This window comes from Jaculus jaculus, chromosome 5 (assembly GCF_020740685.1).
Source record: "Jaculus jaculus isolate mJacJac1 chromosome 5, mJacJac1.mat.Y.cur, whole genome shotgun sequence".
In the NCBI taxonomy this organism is placed as follows: Eukaryota; Metazoa; Chordata; class Mammalia; order Rodentia; family Dipodidae; genus Jaculus; species Jaculus jaculus.
In genome coordinates this window covers 79991805-80009728 of record NC_059106.1, presented here as the reverse complement: position 1 = coordinate 80009728, position 17924 = coordinate 79991805, and the positions used below count along the sequence as shown (strand labels likewise).

The window sequence follows — 17924 nt, the reverse complement described above, 5'->3', positions numbered from 1 at the left end:
ACCATGTGGTTTCTTACCTACAGCAGTCTTTCCACCCATGGTGTGCATACATGCCTGAGAGCTCATTCAGGGGCAGCGTTACCAGAACAAGCTGTGGCTGGGCTTGAAATCCACTCACACCCAACATACATGTCCCGAACACCTCCAACTCGGCATGTTCAAGATGGGACTCAGCTTCTTTCTCAAGCCCTCTCTACACCTAGCATTCCGATGAGGCTCACCATATTTCGCTGACATGGTAGACACCGGTGGGCCCCAGGGCTCATGGTACATGGTTTATGCCCCTGACTGCAAGAAGCACGAGGGGAAGGCCTCAGCTGTCAATCTCCTTCCTGTAGTTTTTTGGCTGCAGACAGACACTTTACCTAAAGCTGTCTTTCCTCTCTTCCGAAGGAGGTCCACATCCCATGACCAACTACAGTGGCAGCACCAAGCCCCAGCCCATCCCCAAATGTCATCTCGCTGTTTTTCCCCCTGCTGGCCTCCCCACTGCGTAGTCAGGAATCTGCAGCATTACCAAGATGTCATCATGCACTCATCTCACTTTTGTAGCTTGTAGAGGATCCTCTGGAGTCTTTTTTTTTTTTTTTTTTTTTTGAGGGAGTTTCTCACTCTAGCCAAGGCTGACCTGAAATTCACTAGGTAGTCTCAAGGTGGCCTCGAACTCACTGCAATCCTCTTACTTCTGCCTCCTGAGTGCTGGGATTAAAGGCGTGCGCCACCACGCCCGGCCCCGGAGCCTTAGCTGAAGCTGCTCGGCAGCTCATCTCCTGTGTCCGCCCTAGGCTGCTTCGGCCTTTCCCTTCCCTTGGCAGGTTGGTCACAGAAGAAGTGTCCATCACCCTTTAGCACACCAGACTCGGTCAGAGATGGTTTCCCAGGGAATTCCTTCTGCAGCAGCTGCCCACAGGGTGCACACCTTAGTCATCACTGACACTTTCTCAGATCCACCACTACTGCATGCTGCTGCTACTGCCCCAGATCCATCTTTTATTGCAGTCCCTGGATCCACATGCATTTTCCATAACAGCACTTTCCTCTCCAAAGCTGCCCCGGAAGTCTCTTGCCTTACAATTCATCATGATTGCCTCAAGGACCTCCACTCTCTGAGACAGCTCTGCACAGCCTGCTCCTTGTTGTCTTTATCTGTTCTACAGCCAGATGTCCAGCAGATGTCCAGCAGATGTCCGGCAGGGGCCCCTAGGGAGTGTACAGCACTGGAGACTCAGGTCAAGGAGGCTGAGACTCTGACTTCAGAACTGGTCCCACTGTGGAGGCCACCTAGGTGGTACAGACAGAATCACGGAAAGAGGATGAGATACTCAGTCCAGGGACACAGGGACAGGCAGTGACTTAGGGCCCTCAGTGACCTCAGCCAGCCTCTCTATTGTTCCTCACATAATCCTCTGAGCTTGCACAGAGCAAGCAGGAGTCCAGTGAGAAATAAGGATGAGTTCACTGGTGCTTTGCTGTCAAGTGGCCATCTTTTCACCCTATTCTCCACTCACAGCTAGAATTTTTTGTTTTATATTGCTAAATTCAACAGTCAAATGTAGTGATTGACTACATATATGAGTACAATATGATTTACATATTGATCCAGTTATCTCTTACATGAAATCAGACCTGTTGTAAGAGCTATTTACTCTTAGATTCAGAATTATTTTTATTTTCATATCTAAGGTTTTTTTTTTGTTTCTGGGTTTTACAGGTGCTTTGATTTCACACTTAGAAGAATAATGCATTTGCTCTAGAAAGTTTTGAAATGGCAATTAGACAAAAAACTATAAAAATCTGCCATTTAAAAGCTGGTTAAAAATAAATAAATGAAAATGTGGGCTGGAGGCATGGCTTAGTGGTTAAGGCGTTTGCCTACAAAGCCAAAGGACCCAGATTTGATTCCCCAGGATCCATGTTAGCTAGATGCACAAGGGGGCGCATACATCTGGAGTTCATTTGCAGTGGCTGGAGGCCCTGGTGTGCCCATTCTCTCTCCCTATCTCTTGCTCTCTTCCTCTTTCTCTGTTAAATAAATAAGTAAAAGCTGGCAAATATATTTTTATTTTCATTAATTTTAGGAGCTTTTTATTTGTAAAATATATACATGTATGACAGCAACCTTACTTTTCAAAAGTACAGTTCATCTTTAAGCTATTCGTAAAGATTTGTGTGCCTCCTCACTTATTTAATTCTTTTTGGGGGGGGTGTTGAGGTAAGTTCTCACTCTAGCCCAGGCTGATCTGGAATTCACTATGTAGTCTCAGGGTGGCCTTGAACTCATGGTGATCCTCCTATCTCTGCCTCCCAAGTGCTGGGATTAAAAGTGTGTGTCACCATGTTAGGTTTATTTAATTCTTAATGTCAATCCTAAGTATTTTACATTTATCTCCAAAGACTGGTGGCATATTAAATTTGGGGACTAGAGAGACTCTCAAAAAACCCAGTTATAGGCTTTGTCTCATACAAACATTCAGCAGCCAGGCCCAAGATCAGTGAGGTCACATTTGGTTTACATACAGGCACATGCGCGCATAGGCATATATATTTGTGTGTGCGTGGAATTTTTTCGGGAAGCATACACAAGGAAATGTTGATGACTGCTGTTGCCTCCACGGTGAGACTGAAAAGCAAATGGTCCCTTCAGTGGCTGCTGGCATTTGTGCTAGCAGGCACTGCCAAAGAGGCCTCTGTCATCTTCAGGTTGCATTAGTGGGAATCTCAATGGCTGGTCCTATTTTGGAATGAAAGAGGGAGAGAGCATTTTGTATTATGAATTATAGTTGAGCTTGTATCTCCTCATGGAGGCAGCTGAGATAACGATTTTCTTGACACACTGAGTCTGTGGGCAGCCATCACTGGAAGGTCCTCCAGCCTGTTCCCCTAGTCTTTGTGATAGTTTTGCAAACACCTAACTTCCCTATGTGCTTTCTTTCAATCATCCATCAACCATCTATAACCATACCCTGAACCTTTTCTCTCTAGTCTGGCCATCACCACAGAGCGTAACCACAACCACTGCAGCCCTGGCTCATGTCATCCCAGTTTGAAGAGAGAGAAGGGCTTTCATCTCCTGGTTTCAGTTTAGACTGTCCTGGAGGATAATTCTAACTAAATTAACATGGTTCTCTGCTTGCCCTGAATAAGTCAGTCTCAGGCATAGCCACTTACTGGAAAAGACTAAAGGAGTTTTCAAAAAACAACCCACATACAAAATTAAGATGCTGTAGAGCAAACATCAGTCACACCAGCACACCTACAGAAAAGAGGCAAAGACAGAAGTGCCAGGGAGCCCAGAAGCTCAGGGGCCAACTAGCCTTACCAATGGCACAGGAAATAAAAGAGATCCGACCTACAAAAAAAGAAGCACAAACAGTTTTCCTCTGACCTTCACTTTTTAGCCATGGTACACAGGCACCTACACTCACACACATGATCGCCCCCCCCCACACACACACTAAGGGGAAAGAAAAGAAGGAGAAGAGGAGGAGGAGGAGAAAGAGGAGAAAGAAGAAGAGGAAGAAATGAACACTCATGGGCAAACTTGATGTACTAATACTTAGTCCTTAAGAAGGAGACAAGCAATGTATTTTCAGGCTCCAGGAGACTGATGCATAAAAAGAAAGTTTGGGAACCAATGACCTGCAGTAAAACCAAGTATCTTTACAAGACAGAACTTAACTGGGAAATCCTAGGATAAGTGGCGAATTTCCACTACATCGCTATGCGTTAGATGGAAGAAGTTTTTGTCAATTTCACCCTCTTTTTCCGAGGCGTTCCCTAGGAAATTCTTCCCAACAATACATGCCTGATGGTATCCAGCGGCCTGAGCTCCTAGTCCAGTCATAGGCGAGACTAGAAAGGAAGATTTTAGGAAGAATGGTAGGATGTCCCCAGGAAAAATGGGCAGATTTGTACACCATATTTTTTTCAAGTTTTTTATTAACAACTTTCATAATTATAAAAAATATCCCATGGTAATACCCCCCTCCCCCAACTTTCTCCTTTGAAACTCCATTCTCCATCATATCCCCTCCCCAATCAGTCTCTCTTTTATTTTGATGTCATGATCTTTTCCTCCTATTATGATGGTCTTGTGTAGGTAGTGTCAGGCACTGACTGTGAGGTCATGGATATCCAGGCCATTTTGTGTCTGGAGGGAGCACATTGTAAGAAGTCCTCCCCTTCCTTTGGCTCTTACATTCTTTCTGCCACCTTTTCCACATTAGACCCTGAGCCTTGGAAGATGTACACCATATTTTTAAAATATTTGTTTATTTATTTATACACAGAGTGTGATACAGGTAAGATATAGAGAGAGACAGAAAAAGAGAGAGAGAGAAAAAATGAGCACACAAGGGCCTTCAGCCACTGCAAATAATTTTTGGATGCAGGTGCCAGTGTGCAACTGGCTTTATGTGGGTGTTGGGGATTTGAACTTGGGTTGTTTGGCTTTGCAGGCAAGTCATCTTTCCAGCCCTGTGCACCAAATTATAAGTTACTGTGCTTTGGACTGAAATTTTAGTTCTTCCATCAAATGGGAATATAAAGGATGTTGTGTTGCTGAATGTGAAGTGTCACCCTTAAGCTCATGTTTTGACATGTGGTTCCCAGCAGGTGGCGCTGTTTGGGAAGGCTGTGGAACCTTAAGGTGGTACAGCTTTGCTGGACAAAGTGGGCCACTGCCTGTCAGAGAGGGGTGGGGAGTTTTATAGCCTAACCCCACTTCCCATCTCATCTGCTTCCTGACTGTGTTTCAGTGTGGCTAGATGCCTCTTAGGTTGTGTGTTTGAATTAAGTGCAGCCCATAAATTCATGTGTTTTAAATGCTTGATTTCCAGCTGATGGCAATTTGGAGGATGGAACCTTGCTGGAGGAGGTCTTTTGTTGGGGGCAGGCTTATGGGTGTTATAGCCAGTACCATTTTGATAGAGCTTGGCTCACTCTCCTACTGCTGTTGTCCACCTGATGTTGGCAAGGAAGTGATGTCCAGCCTCTGCACTGCCATCTTTCCCCCATCTTCTTGGAGCTTCCCCTCGAGGCTATAAGCCAAAATAAATAGCTTTCCTCCCATCTACTACTTTCGGTTGGGTGCTTTGTCCCAGGAACAAGAAGGCAACCACAACGCTCTCCTGCCACCTTGTCTTCCCCGCCATGGTGGAAACTCTGGAACTGTAAGCTAAAATAAACGCTTTCCTTCCTACAAAAAAATAAAAGTTGAATCCCAGTACTTAGGAGGCAGAGGTGAGAGGATCGCCATGAGTTCTAGGCCACCCTGAGATGACAGTGAGTTCCAGATCAGCCTGGGCTAGAGTGAGACCCTACTTGGAAAATTCAAAAGAAAAAAAACAAACAAGTCAGTAAATAACCACTATCGTGTCTCTCTTAGCTTCTCAACCCCCACACAACCTGTATTTGTAGATACACAATTTTTTTTGTGATTTTGCTTAAAAACTGTGACTCTTCAATAAAAACCACATTCACTATGATACATTGTTCCCAAACTTCTGTAGTAATTCCTTTTTGTCTATCCATGTCCTCATGTGGCCTTGTAGAACGAAACCAAAGTCAACAGCCCCCTATGCCAATAACTTTTGGGATGCTCTCTGGTACCTCTGATCAATATGCTGCAGGCAATCAACAGGTGGCTATACCTGATCCGTATAGGGACCAGGTCAGGGCACTGGACTTGGTGGCATGGAAAAAGCTTGATGAGGGACCTTCTGAATCCTCCCTCCCCTTATGGATATTACTCAGAAACCATCTAAAGACTTGGCTACATTTATAGATAGGATGGAAAAAAGTCCCCAAAGAAAATTTCCCCCAGGGGCATTATGGGATCAGTTTACTAAAATGTTGGTCTGGGAAGGGATGATGGCCAATCACCACCTCACCTGTGCGGGTCTCAAGGACAACTCCATGAGTAGATGGATTGTAGTTACCAAGGATGTTGGCACTGTCTCCCATCAGGCTAGGGCCACGGCTGCCACCCTTCAGAAAAATAGACAGAGAGATTTGGCCACTACGATCTGCACATTACAGTTAAACCCTAAAAAATCAACATGTTTCAGGTGCAGGAACAAGGGCCACTTTAAAAAGGAGTGCCCCAACAAGACAAAGCTTCACCCACCCTCTTGGGGGATGACCAATGCCCCTCACACCCACTGCCCTAAATGCAAAAAGGGGTTTCATTGGGCTAGGGAGTGTCAGTTGAAGTTTGACATACAGGGAAAGTCTTTAAACTCCTCCTGTTAAATAAGGGGAAAGAGACCATCAAAGCCCATTGGACCTTCCCTCTGGTCCCCAGCCTTAGACCCAAAATTATTTTAAATATTGGCAATAAAAGATTCAAACTTCTCATCGACACTGGAGCGGACTGAATGGTCCTGAAAAAGGAGGATGTTCCCCCCTCCTGGAAGCTTGTGCCTGGCCCTCCCTTACTGGGAGGCAATCCACCTCCTGGGAGACTGCCACATGGCTCCCTTGGACTGACCCAGGTGGGAACAGGGGAGAAGTCTGCCCTTTCGTGGTGACTGGGCTCACTGCTAACTTACTGGGGCAAGACATCCTTGGAGATGCTGAGGCTTTCATCACTACTGACCATAAGACCTTTTATAATGATTTGCTAGATAACAACAGTTTAAGAAAGGGAGGGAATGTCATCCCAATTATAGAGATGACCCTTACTTTGAGCAACTCAGACAAAAATACTCCAATGAACACCCCCAATTCTAAGGGCCACTGCCCAGCACCTCCCTCTGGTTTAAAATCCAGTGGAGACAAGGGGATCTTATATGTGTTGAGCAGTGGCCTCTCCTTTCTTCTAAGTTACACCAACTCCACATACTTATTGATCAACAGTTGGAGGCTGGACATATCTGTCCCTACACTAGTCCCTGGAACTCTCCTGTCTTTGTCATAAAAAAGCCTAATGGGTCCTGGAGATTTTTACATGATTTAAGGAAAATCAATGAATGCATGATCCCCTTTGGAACCCCCCCAGAGGAGACTCCCATGGATCCCAGCTATTCCCAATGTATACCATATTACTCTCATTGACATTAAAGATTGCTTCTTCTCTATCCCTCTCCATCCAGGAGACATGGAAAAATTTGCATTCTCTGTACCCGCTGTTAATTTTTGTGGCCCAGATAGGAGATTTGAGTGGATTGTCTTACCTCAAGGCATGGCTAATAGCCCACTCATTTGTCATTATTACCTGTCATCCATTTTTTCTTCTCTTATCAATCTCCCCAATACCCTGTTTTATATTTACATGGATGATATTATTCTTGGGTGCCTAGATTTCTCCACACTACAGGACCTTACCCACTAATATCTAACTGTCCTTCATACTCACAGCTTTAAAGTAGCTCCTGAGAAAGTTCAAACTGTGCCTGCCTTTAAGATCTTGGGCTCAATCCTCACCCTCGATACGGTTTCACCTGTTAACCCACAACTTTATATTCAGGATTCTTATACCTTGCCTCAACTCCAGAAGCTCTTGGGAGAAATTAACTGGATAAAGCCCTGGATACCTATAACCACTGAGGAATTATCCCCCTTGTTCGACCTACTAAGGGGCCTTGATCTTTTGTCCCAAGTAACCCTAGTACCTGGGCAGAGACAAGACCTCCATAGAGTCCAGGAGGCCATAGATAACTCTAATCTCAAACTATTTGACCCTGATCTCCCTCTTTCCCTCTACCTTTTCCCTGGGGAGATCCTGACCACTGCCCTATTGGCTTAAAAGGGCAAGCCTATTCAGTGGATTCACCTCTAGATTGGTGGGGCCCCTAGGTTCTATTCTTTAAGTAACCAACTAGCTGATTGCATCATTAAAGGAAGGGAAACTTCCATTAGACTCTTTGGTATTGAGCCTTACTCCATTATTACTCTGTATAACTGATTTCACTTGGCTCCAAAGAAATAATGTAAGGGTCACTATGGCACTTGAACGGTTCCTGGGTACCACTGACTGCCATTATGGCTCTCATAAATGGATGAGCTTTTTCCAGGTTGGAGTGGAGACCCCCCCCCCAGGCTTTTCCTACCTCAACTCAACCCTGACTTCCTCATTGCCCTTACAGATGGGGGACACCTGGGGGCTTCCCTGTTTGTATATTCCCCCTTTAAATTGGGGGTCAAACCTGAGCCCATCAAGTCTATCTCTCAGGAAATAGAGGGATCAGCACAGTACAGAGAGCTTTTTGCAGTTGTTCTGGCTCTACATACTATTCAGGAGCCATTCAACTTATTTTCTGACAGGATCTCTGTGGTAAACCCACTGCCCAATCTTATTAAAGCTCACATTAGACGTGATTCCAACCCTATATTCCCCTTAATGATCCAGGCTCACACCCTATTCAAACAAAGAGTCCACCCTATTGTCATACAACATCTTTGAGGCCATCAAAATTTACCAGGTTTCCTGTCTGAAGGAAAAAGCTTGGCTGATCAATTGGCCTGTGCAGCTCACTGTCACACTGTCTCAGAGGCTATCCAATGTCATTCACTAACCCACACCAACTGGAGAGGCCTTAAACAAAGATTCCCCCAAATACCAAATAAAAATCTTAAAAAGATCATTAGGACATGCAAGTCTTGCCAACCCTTCCTCCAGGTCCACCCCCCCTCCAAACTTCTGGGACTAACCCTTGGGGCCTTCGCCCCAACCATCTTTGGCAAATAGATGTTACTCATTATTCCCCCTTTGAAAACTTAAATATATCTTTTTATCCTTTAATACTTTCTCCTGTGCCCATTGGGCATCTGCACATGCTGGGGAGAAATCTAAGCATGCCATTAGTCATATGCTTCAATGTTTTCCCACTCTTAGGCTGCCCAATCAAGTAAAAACAGATAATGGCCTCTGCTTTGTAAATAAAAACTTTACAAGTTTCCTCCAGATGTGGCAAATTACACATGCCACAGGCATTCCATATAACCCTCGAGGCCAAGCTATTGTTGAAAGATATAACCAAACACTTAAATCACAATTACAAAAACAAAAGGGGAAATCACTACCCCCCCTAATGATCAGCTAAAGAAAGCATTATTCACCTTAAATATTTTAAATTTTTGTAGAAATGAAAAAATGTCTCCATTTCAAAAACATTGGCCATCCTCTGTCACATACAGCTCCATCAAGGTCAAATGGAGAGACCCATTGACTGGGGCCTGGAGAGGACCAGACCCACTCCTCACAGCAGGGAGAGGGTTTGGATGTGTCATCCCTCAAGATGAAAAAAGACCCATTTGGATACCAGCGAGGGACCTAAAATATTTACCCCAACAAGGGGACACTGATAATCACCCCTCCAGGGAGTGTCCCACTCCTGAGGACTGTTCCTAAAATGGTCTTCACCCAGCTAAACCAAACAATGCCCTCCCTTGTGGAGGATTGCTGGCTTTGCCTCTGATCTGAGCCTCCCTGGCTGCTTGCAGTAATCACCAATAATACATCTACAGTTGCCCATATGACCCTACTCGTTGGGTTGGGAATAACCACAGGCATGACCACCGGGACAGCCGGATTAGGTATAGCAGTCCATCTCCACAGAAAGCTCTCTCTCCAGTTGATCAGTGACATAAAAGCCATGTCCAACACTATCCTTGATCTCCAAAACAGCTAGATTCCCTGGCTGAGGTAGTCCTACAAAACAAGAGGGGACTAAACCTATTAACAGCCAAAAAGGGAGGCATATGCTTGTTTTTACAGGAAAAATACTGTTTCTATGCCAATAGATTGGGAATTGTTCAGGACAAGATCAAAAGGCTTCAAGAGGACCTGGAGAGGAGACAGCAGGACCTTCAAGACAACCCAGTTTGGATGAGCTTACATGTCTTCTTACCCTACTTTCTTCCCCTTCTTGGGATCCCCCTTCTCCTCCTTATCCTGCCAAGCCTTGTGTAATTAACAAAATTACACAATTCATTCACCAGCAGCTAGAGGCAACAAAAATCCATCAGGTTGAGACACATTACCACAGGCTGGCAACTCAGGAATTAAGTTCCTCATATGACCCACTGCCACCTCTTCTGCCCTCCATGTGACCAATGACAGGTAAGATCTCAGACTGACTGAGACAACCTAAGACAGGCCATGGAGTGGGTTCTCAGCAAGGTAAACACCTGGTACCCAGTGACGGGTAAGATCCCCAGAAGGGGACAACCTAAGACAGGGGCCATGGTGACTAATGTTCTTATAAAAACAAAAGGGGGAGATATTGGGCCTTGAGAGGCCCGGATGTGAGGCCTAGTGGAACTTCCTGAGCCGAGCTAAAGTTTGGTGAACTGCCTCCAGCCAGCTATATGACTCAGCAGGGGGCCGCACAGGAAGTTAGACTTAGAACCAATCATCTCAGAGGTCGTGGTATGCTATTGGCCCTTACACCTCACCCCATCCTAAAATCCCCACCTTCGTTCTCAACATTATATAAACATCTGCCGGTAACAATAAAGTGAGTTCCTGCTTTGATGAGACTCCAGGCTCGGTGGTTTTGTTTTTGGCTGTCGACACCCACCTCCTCATCAACCCCTTGGGAGGAACCAGCAGGCCTGGTCCTCCCCCAGCACTGCCTGCTGGGGGAGCCCAGCAATTGATTTACCTTTGACTTAGCTATAGCACTCATAGGCATATATCCTAAGGACTCATCTTATTTCCTTAGAAGTACGTTCTCAAACATGTTTACTGCTGCTCAATTTATAATAGCTGGGAAATGGAACCAGCCTAAATGTCCCTCAACTGATGAGTGGATAACAAAGATATGGCACATATATACAATGGAGTTCTACTCAGCGGTAAATGAAGTTGTGGGGTTTCTACTCCCGCTGAGATGAGCCATGCTCTGAGGGTCCTGGCAGCAGAGTCCACCCCAGCCTTCCTCAGAAGGACAGCTGGACTCTTGTCTGGGTGCACTGAAACATGGTGTCTTTGCTTTCCATTCTGTTAGAAATATCCATGGTACTGAGTCACAACCCTCGGCCCACTGGCTTGTATTGGTATTTTGTTACCAAGTGCTCAACCCTCCACCATGTTTCAGATTTTAGTTATGTGAAGCCACAGTCAAAGTCTTTTGTTATAAACAAAACAACAAAACAAAAGAACCAATTCCTCTGTTAAGAACTGAAAAAAAAAAAACAGAAAAAAGAAAAATGAAGTTATGAAATTTGCAGAAAAATGGATGGATGTGGAAAGGATTATACTAAGTGAGGTAACCCAGGCCCAGAAAACCAAGCACTGCATGTTCTTTCTCATATGTGGACCCTAGCTACAGATGATTGGGCTTCTGTGTGGGAAGGAAAAAACTCAGTAGCAGAGGCCAGTAAGCTAAAAAGAGATACAAAGGGAAGAGAAGGGAAGGGAGGAGGGTACTTAATAGGTTGGTATTTATATATGTTAGTAGAAGAACAGATTAACAGGGGTGAATAGGCTCAAAGTGAGGTCAGGGGAGGAGATTGAGTAAAGGAAAAGTGGAGGGAGGGCAAATCAAAATGTAAGAGGATATAAATAAATCATATAGAATCCTCTGATTTTGGACAATGGAACACTCAGGAGCTGTAGATCATTGCCAGAAAATTTTCAGTGCCAGGGATGGAATACCTTCCAGTGAGCTGTTGGCCAGGGAGTTCCCTTATGCCCCCAAAACATTATAGGCCATTGCTGAGGCCTTTGGTTCCCTACCAGGAATTGATGGTAAGACCCTATTGCTGAAGACTCCACATACTTGGGCTGCAAGGCCTGAGAAATCCTGCTGGAACTGAGCTGATTATCTCCTCCATGTAGACCAGCTGACAGAAAGCTGGAAGAAGCCATTCAACATGCAGTTCAATGGGAGAAAGATAAATCACCAGTGAAGATACTCAACAGTGGACACTGCAAGCCTTATAGTTGGCCAGCCAGCCCAAATGAGCCAATGGGTGCAATAGTGGCACATCTGTCATAGTGGAAACCAACTGCCCTCAAATTGGACTGGAGGCCTGCTCCAAGGGAGGGAATACATCCCTGATACTGAAAACTTATAAGAGGGGTAGTCATGAGCCCTAAGTGTGTAACATCTACTGATGTCTGGATAAGTGTAAATACTATGCTTATCAAACTGCCCAGTAAGCACTTCTCTTAATACTCATACCCTTATATTAATGATACTCTCATTTTGGGTAGAGAATCTTCTCTTTTCAGATGGCAGTGACCTTGGGACGACTCAGAAGGTATCATGGTGCTGGAAAGAAGTGACTAGAGTACTGAGTAACATCTTGATCACACCTTCCAAGGCTCAGGGTCTAATGCGGAAGAGGTGGAGGACAGAATGTAAGAGCCAAAGGAAGGGTAGGACTCCTTCCAACGTGCACCCTCCAGACATAAAATGGCCTGAATATCCATGACCTCATAGTGCCTGACACTACCTACACAAGACCATCATAAGAGGAGGAAAAGATCATGACATCAAAATAAAAGAGAGACTTATTGAGATGGGGAGGGGATATGATGGAGAATGGAATTTCAAAGGGGGAAAGGGAGGGAGAGAGGGCATTACCATGGAATATTTTTTTTTTAATTGTTTTTTTGGTTTATTTATTTATTTATTTATTTGAGAGCAACAGACAGAGAAGGAGGCAGAGAGAGAGAGAGAGAGAGAGAGAGAGAGAGAGAGAGACACAGACAGACAATGGGCACGCCAGGGCTACCAGCCACTGCAAACGAACTCCAGACGCGTGCGCCCCCTTGTGCATCTGGTGCATCTGGCTAACATGGGACCTGGGGAACCGAGCCTCGAACCGGGGTCCTTAGGCTTCACAGGCAAGCGCTTAACCGCTAAGCCATCTCTCCAGCCCTTATGGAATATTTTTATAATCATGGAAAATGTTTTAAAAATTGAGAAAAAATAAAATAAGATTAAAAAAATAAACCTTTCAAATTCATTTGATGAAGCCAGTATTACCTTGGTTCCTAATCCAGATAGATACCACCAAAACCACCACCACAACAACAACAAACTACAGAACAATTTCCCTGATAAACATAGATGCAAAAATTCTCAACAAGGGCTGGAGAGATGGCTTAGCGGTTAAGGTGCATGCCTGTGAAGCCTAAGGACTCAGGTTCAATATTTCAGGTCCAGGCTGACCTGGAATTCACTATGTAGTCTCTTGGTGGCCTCGAGCTCACAGTGATCATTCTACCTCTGCCTCCTGAGTGCTGGGATTACAGTTGTGCACCACCATACCCAGATAAATGATTGTTTTTTGGATTTTTTTTTAAAAAATTTAATTTATTTATTTGACAGCGACAGACACAGAGAGAAAGACATATAGAGGATGAGAGAGAGAATGGGCGCGCCAGGGCTTCCAGCCTCTGCAAAGGAACTCCAGACGCGTGCGCCCCCTTGTGCATCTGGCTAACGTGGGACCTGGGGAACCGAGCCTCGAACTGGGGTCTTTAGGCTTCACAGGAAAGCGCTTAACTGCTAAGCCATCTCTCCAGCCAGGATTTTTTTTTTGGACAGGCTTCATGACCTTGGAAAGTCACTCCCTAAAATACTTTTCTGATATACATAGCAAAAGAATCCACTAAGATGACTTCACCATATTAGATTTAATATTTTAGGGTGCTGTATCAAATTGTAGACTCATGTCAGTGGATAATTTAAAAAGGGCACTTAATATGATGATATCTTAACAATGACCCTACTTCCAGAAAAGGCACCATTCTAAGGCAACATGAGAGTCTGGAGGGGACACAATTCAACCTATGACATGTAGTTACTAAGTGGAAATATCAATCAAGAGTTAAACCGAAGTCCATCTGCTTCAGAGACCACATAGTTTACCTGCTCACCATGGATAGTGGGTATTATGATGGCTGACCACAAAAGAATGTGGGATTGGGGCTGGAGAGATGGCTTAACAGTTAAGGCATTTACCTACAAAGCCAAAGGACCCAGATTTCATTCCTCAGGACCCAAGTAAGCCAGATGTACATGGTGGTGCATGTGTCTGGAGTTTGTTTGCAGTGGCTTGAGATCCTAGCATGCCCATTCATTGTTAAAATGACAATATACCCTAAACTTGCCTATGGATTCAATGCATTTCTATCATAATACTAGCTGACAATTTATTTTAAAAAATTCACTAAAGGAACATGAAATTAAATAAAAAGTCCAAGGGACTCTGAAAAGGCCAAACAATCTTTTTTTATTTTTAAATATGTTATTATTTATTTATTTGTAATGACAGAGAGAGAGTGCAAGAAATGGGTATGCTAAGCTCTCCAGCCACTGTAAAAGAACTCCATATGTATGTGCCACTTTATGCATCTGGCTTTATGATGGCACTGGGGGATCAAGCTCAGATTTTAAGGCTTTGCCAAAAAGTGTCTTAACCACTGAGAAATCTTTCCTGCCCAGAGGCCACACAATCTTGAACAAGAAGAGCAAAGATGGATATTTATTTTCCTATTTGAAACTCTACCACAAAACGACAGCAACCAGAATAGTATGGTCCTGGAATAAGTGTTGACATGTATTATAACAGACCAACATTCCCAGTTGTTGCGTCTGCCTTGACCAGCAACAAAGACACAACCACCAGTTCTTCTTACAGCAGTTTATTCAGGCAACTTCAAGCTTCATCTCCCCCGAGCCTCGGGCGGGGCTTCCTTATAAGCGCACTCACTCCGCCCAATCACCCCAGGCTACGCAACCTCTCCAGGCAAGCATCAGAAGCCAATGAGCAGCGGTGAGGGCGAGCTCCTCCAGATATGGACTTGTTTGTCCCAAGCACAGAACTTCTGTCAGGCGCCATCTTTAGGGCTTGGCCCGAGGGGCTCTCCACAGCTCCCCCTTATTTATTATTTTAAAAGACGCAACAGCAGGACACAACGGGTAGAGGTAGAGGTCTGATCCCTGGTGTGTAAGTACCCTTTTCCCAGGGGAAGGAATATGAGTACAACCTTCATGCAATCAAACATGCCTCCCAGAGAGTCACCCAACTGCTCATAGGCAACCCCCTGTGCAGTGCTTTGCCTCGCATCCCGAGTGTGATGAATACTTAGGAAGCCACTATTTAAGGGCAGCAAGCCAAATCTGGGGAGACTGTCCTTCTTCTATCGCAGCAAAGGCCTGAGCTATCATGGCAGAGGTGCGGGCCTGTGCCCTTTTGAGGCTACAAATACACCACATGCACACCACGCAAACTAATATCAGCATTCCCCCCAGGGCTCCTATGCCCGCCCACTCCTTTAGATGATTCACTGCAGCGGAGATCCATGTGTCAGCCCAGTTGCCAGAGAAAGATCCACTCGAGTAGAATTCACCATCACTATTTCAAGCCGTAGATCCCACAACAACTGTTAAAAACCTTGAGACCAGCTTCCCTGCAATTGGGAGGATAAGAGCCTGGACAGATTAGCTGCTCTCATATAATTTTGGTACTGAACAGAGGTAATACACAGTCCGGGTAGCTTCCATTCACAACCAAGTTGAGCAAGTTTCCATAAAGCATCAACTTGTTCCTGAACCAGGTCCACTCTTTGATTCAAAATCATAATGCCACCTTTTAGATGCGAATTAAGGCTCGCCTGTTTGTCAAGGGCAGAGGCTACAGTTGCCGATAGGTTATTAAGCGTCATAGCAATGGCAGCCGTAGTAGCCCCCACTGCCGCCACTGTGATAGCTGCCACTGCAGCTGCTGTAATACCAAAGTCTCTCTTATTCCTAAAGAGGGTCATGGAGTTAGGGGCCAGGACAGACACAGGGACAAATCTGGGCATGCGAGTCACTTCAGCTAAGGGAAATGCAGTCCCATTCCAGCATAAAGTATAAAAGCAGGTATCATTCTTACAGTCTAAATAAGTATCATTAAAAATAGTAGCATTAGTTCGATTTGCAGGAATATTGTGATTTTGATTACCTATTTTATCAAACCAAGCTGCGGTCTGGTTATAAAGCATGACACATTGGCTACTCTCACTAATATTACTAATAATATGAAAGCACAAATTCCCTTCTAGCTTGAATGCAATGCTTTCCCCCACAGGTGATACTCTTTTATCATCTGGTATAAAAGGCAGTCCTAAAGTTTTATTAGTAGAGAAAAAACGGGGGAACACTTGCGCATCATGACGGACGGGCATCAGTTTCGGGAACACCGACAAGATCCCCCATCGCTCTTCCTGTTATGTTGTCGGGGCTATCATCATCCATAGGACTAACAGGATCTTGGACTTCATGTTGACAACGCTGAACCAAGCGCTCTGGCACCCAAATTGGGTCAGTTTGATCCTGTGGAAATATGCAAACAGATCCCCTTGCCCACGCCAATACAGGATCTGGTCCTTTCCATTGTCCTAAGAGAACATCTTTCCATTTTGCCATTCCCTGATTTACTGGGACATGATGAGCATGTCTATCAGCTGCTGTCCAACCCTCATTATCCAATTTAAAAAATTTAAAGTATATAGTGCTAAGGAAACCCCAACCTTCGGAGACCGGCCATGGCCAATTCCCCCTTTTTGCTTTTGCAAACATTCTTTTAAAGTCCTATTAGTTCTTTCAATGATACCTTGACCCTGTGGATTTTAGGGAAGTCCATGCTTAGTCTGTACCGCCATGTGTTGGCAGAAAGTATTAAAGGAATGTGCGGTATATGCTGGACCATTATCTGTTTTTAATTGTTTGGGCTTTCCCCATGCAGCCCAGGCTTCTAAACAATGCTATATTACGTGTGATGCCTTTTCCCCACTTAGTGGAGAAGCAAAGACAATGCCTGAGCATGTGTCCACAGATACATGAACATATTTTAATGTCCCCAATTCAGGAATATGTGTAACATCCATCTGTCATAATTGTAATGGAAGTAACCCTCTGGGATTGATACCAAATGAGGGGAGATTTTGATAAACTATACATTGCGGGCATGCTAAGACAATTTCTCTGGCTTCTGCACATGTTATATTAAATTTTAATTGTAACACTCGGGCATTTACATGGAACTGAGAATGGAATTCTTTGGCTAGTTCTAAAGGTGAGGCCAAAAATATAAACTGCATTCTAGAACATTTATCAACCACCTCATTTCCTTCACACAGAGGTCCAGGCAGGCCGCTATGTGCTCGGATGTGATGTATAAAAAAGGGATTTTTTCTATTCCAGATTAAAAGTTGTAATTCACTAATATATTTAAATATAACAGTGGAGGGTTTAATCTCTCCAGCTATTTCTAAATCTTTAACCAAATTGACTACATAATTAGAGTCAGAGATTAAGTTAAAGGGAAAAAGGGCAATCCTTAAAGACTTCTAGCACTATCTGAAGCTCCACTAATTGTGGAGTGTTAGGGAGAAACTGCCTGATAACAGGGTCTTGAGAATCAACCATATAAGCACCACAGCCTGTTTTAGATCCATCTGTAAAAATATTTTTGGCCCCAACTATAGGCTGGGTTTTTGTCACTTTATAGAACACAACTGGATGCAATTTAAAAATGGTCATAAGAGGATGTTTAGGATAATGATTATCTATTTTTCCATCAAAGCAACAACTTAAAATGGCCCAAGCATCTATAGTTGCAGTTAAGACTCTGACTTGATAACTGTCATAAGGCACAATAAGAGTCTGTGGCATGAACCCAAAATGTTGTAGACACTGGCGGAGTCCTTCAATAGCAAGAACAGCCACAGCCATGGGGATATGCTCCACTGTTTTTCCAGGAGAGCTTTTAGGATGTATCCACAACAGAGGACCTTGCTGCCATAATACACCTGTGGGCTGTTCTACTGTTTGCAAGATGCAAAGATCTACAGGTGTTCCTTCTATTACTCTATGTAATTGGGCAGTAGAAATCTCTTCATTAACAACATTAATAGCTTTTCGGGCATCTTCTGTCAGGATTCTAGGTGAATTTAAAGCTGTATCTCCCTCTAATAT

The 17924-nt window shown here is 44.3% G+C and overlaps 1 non-coding gene across 1 annotated transcript; it reads right to left on the bottom strand.

Moving 5' to 3' along the window:
• Positions 1–450: 450 nt before the first annotated feature.
• LOC123461278 lies at positions 451–536 on the bottom strand. Its single transcript, XR_006637565.1, has one exon. It is a non-coding gene; the product is annotated as a small nucleolar RNA SNORD55/SNORD39 (small nucleolar RNA).
• Between the last annotated feature and the right edge of the window lie 17388 nt (positions 537–17924).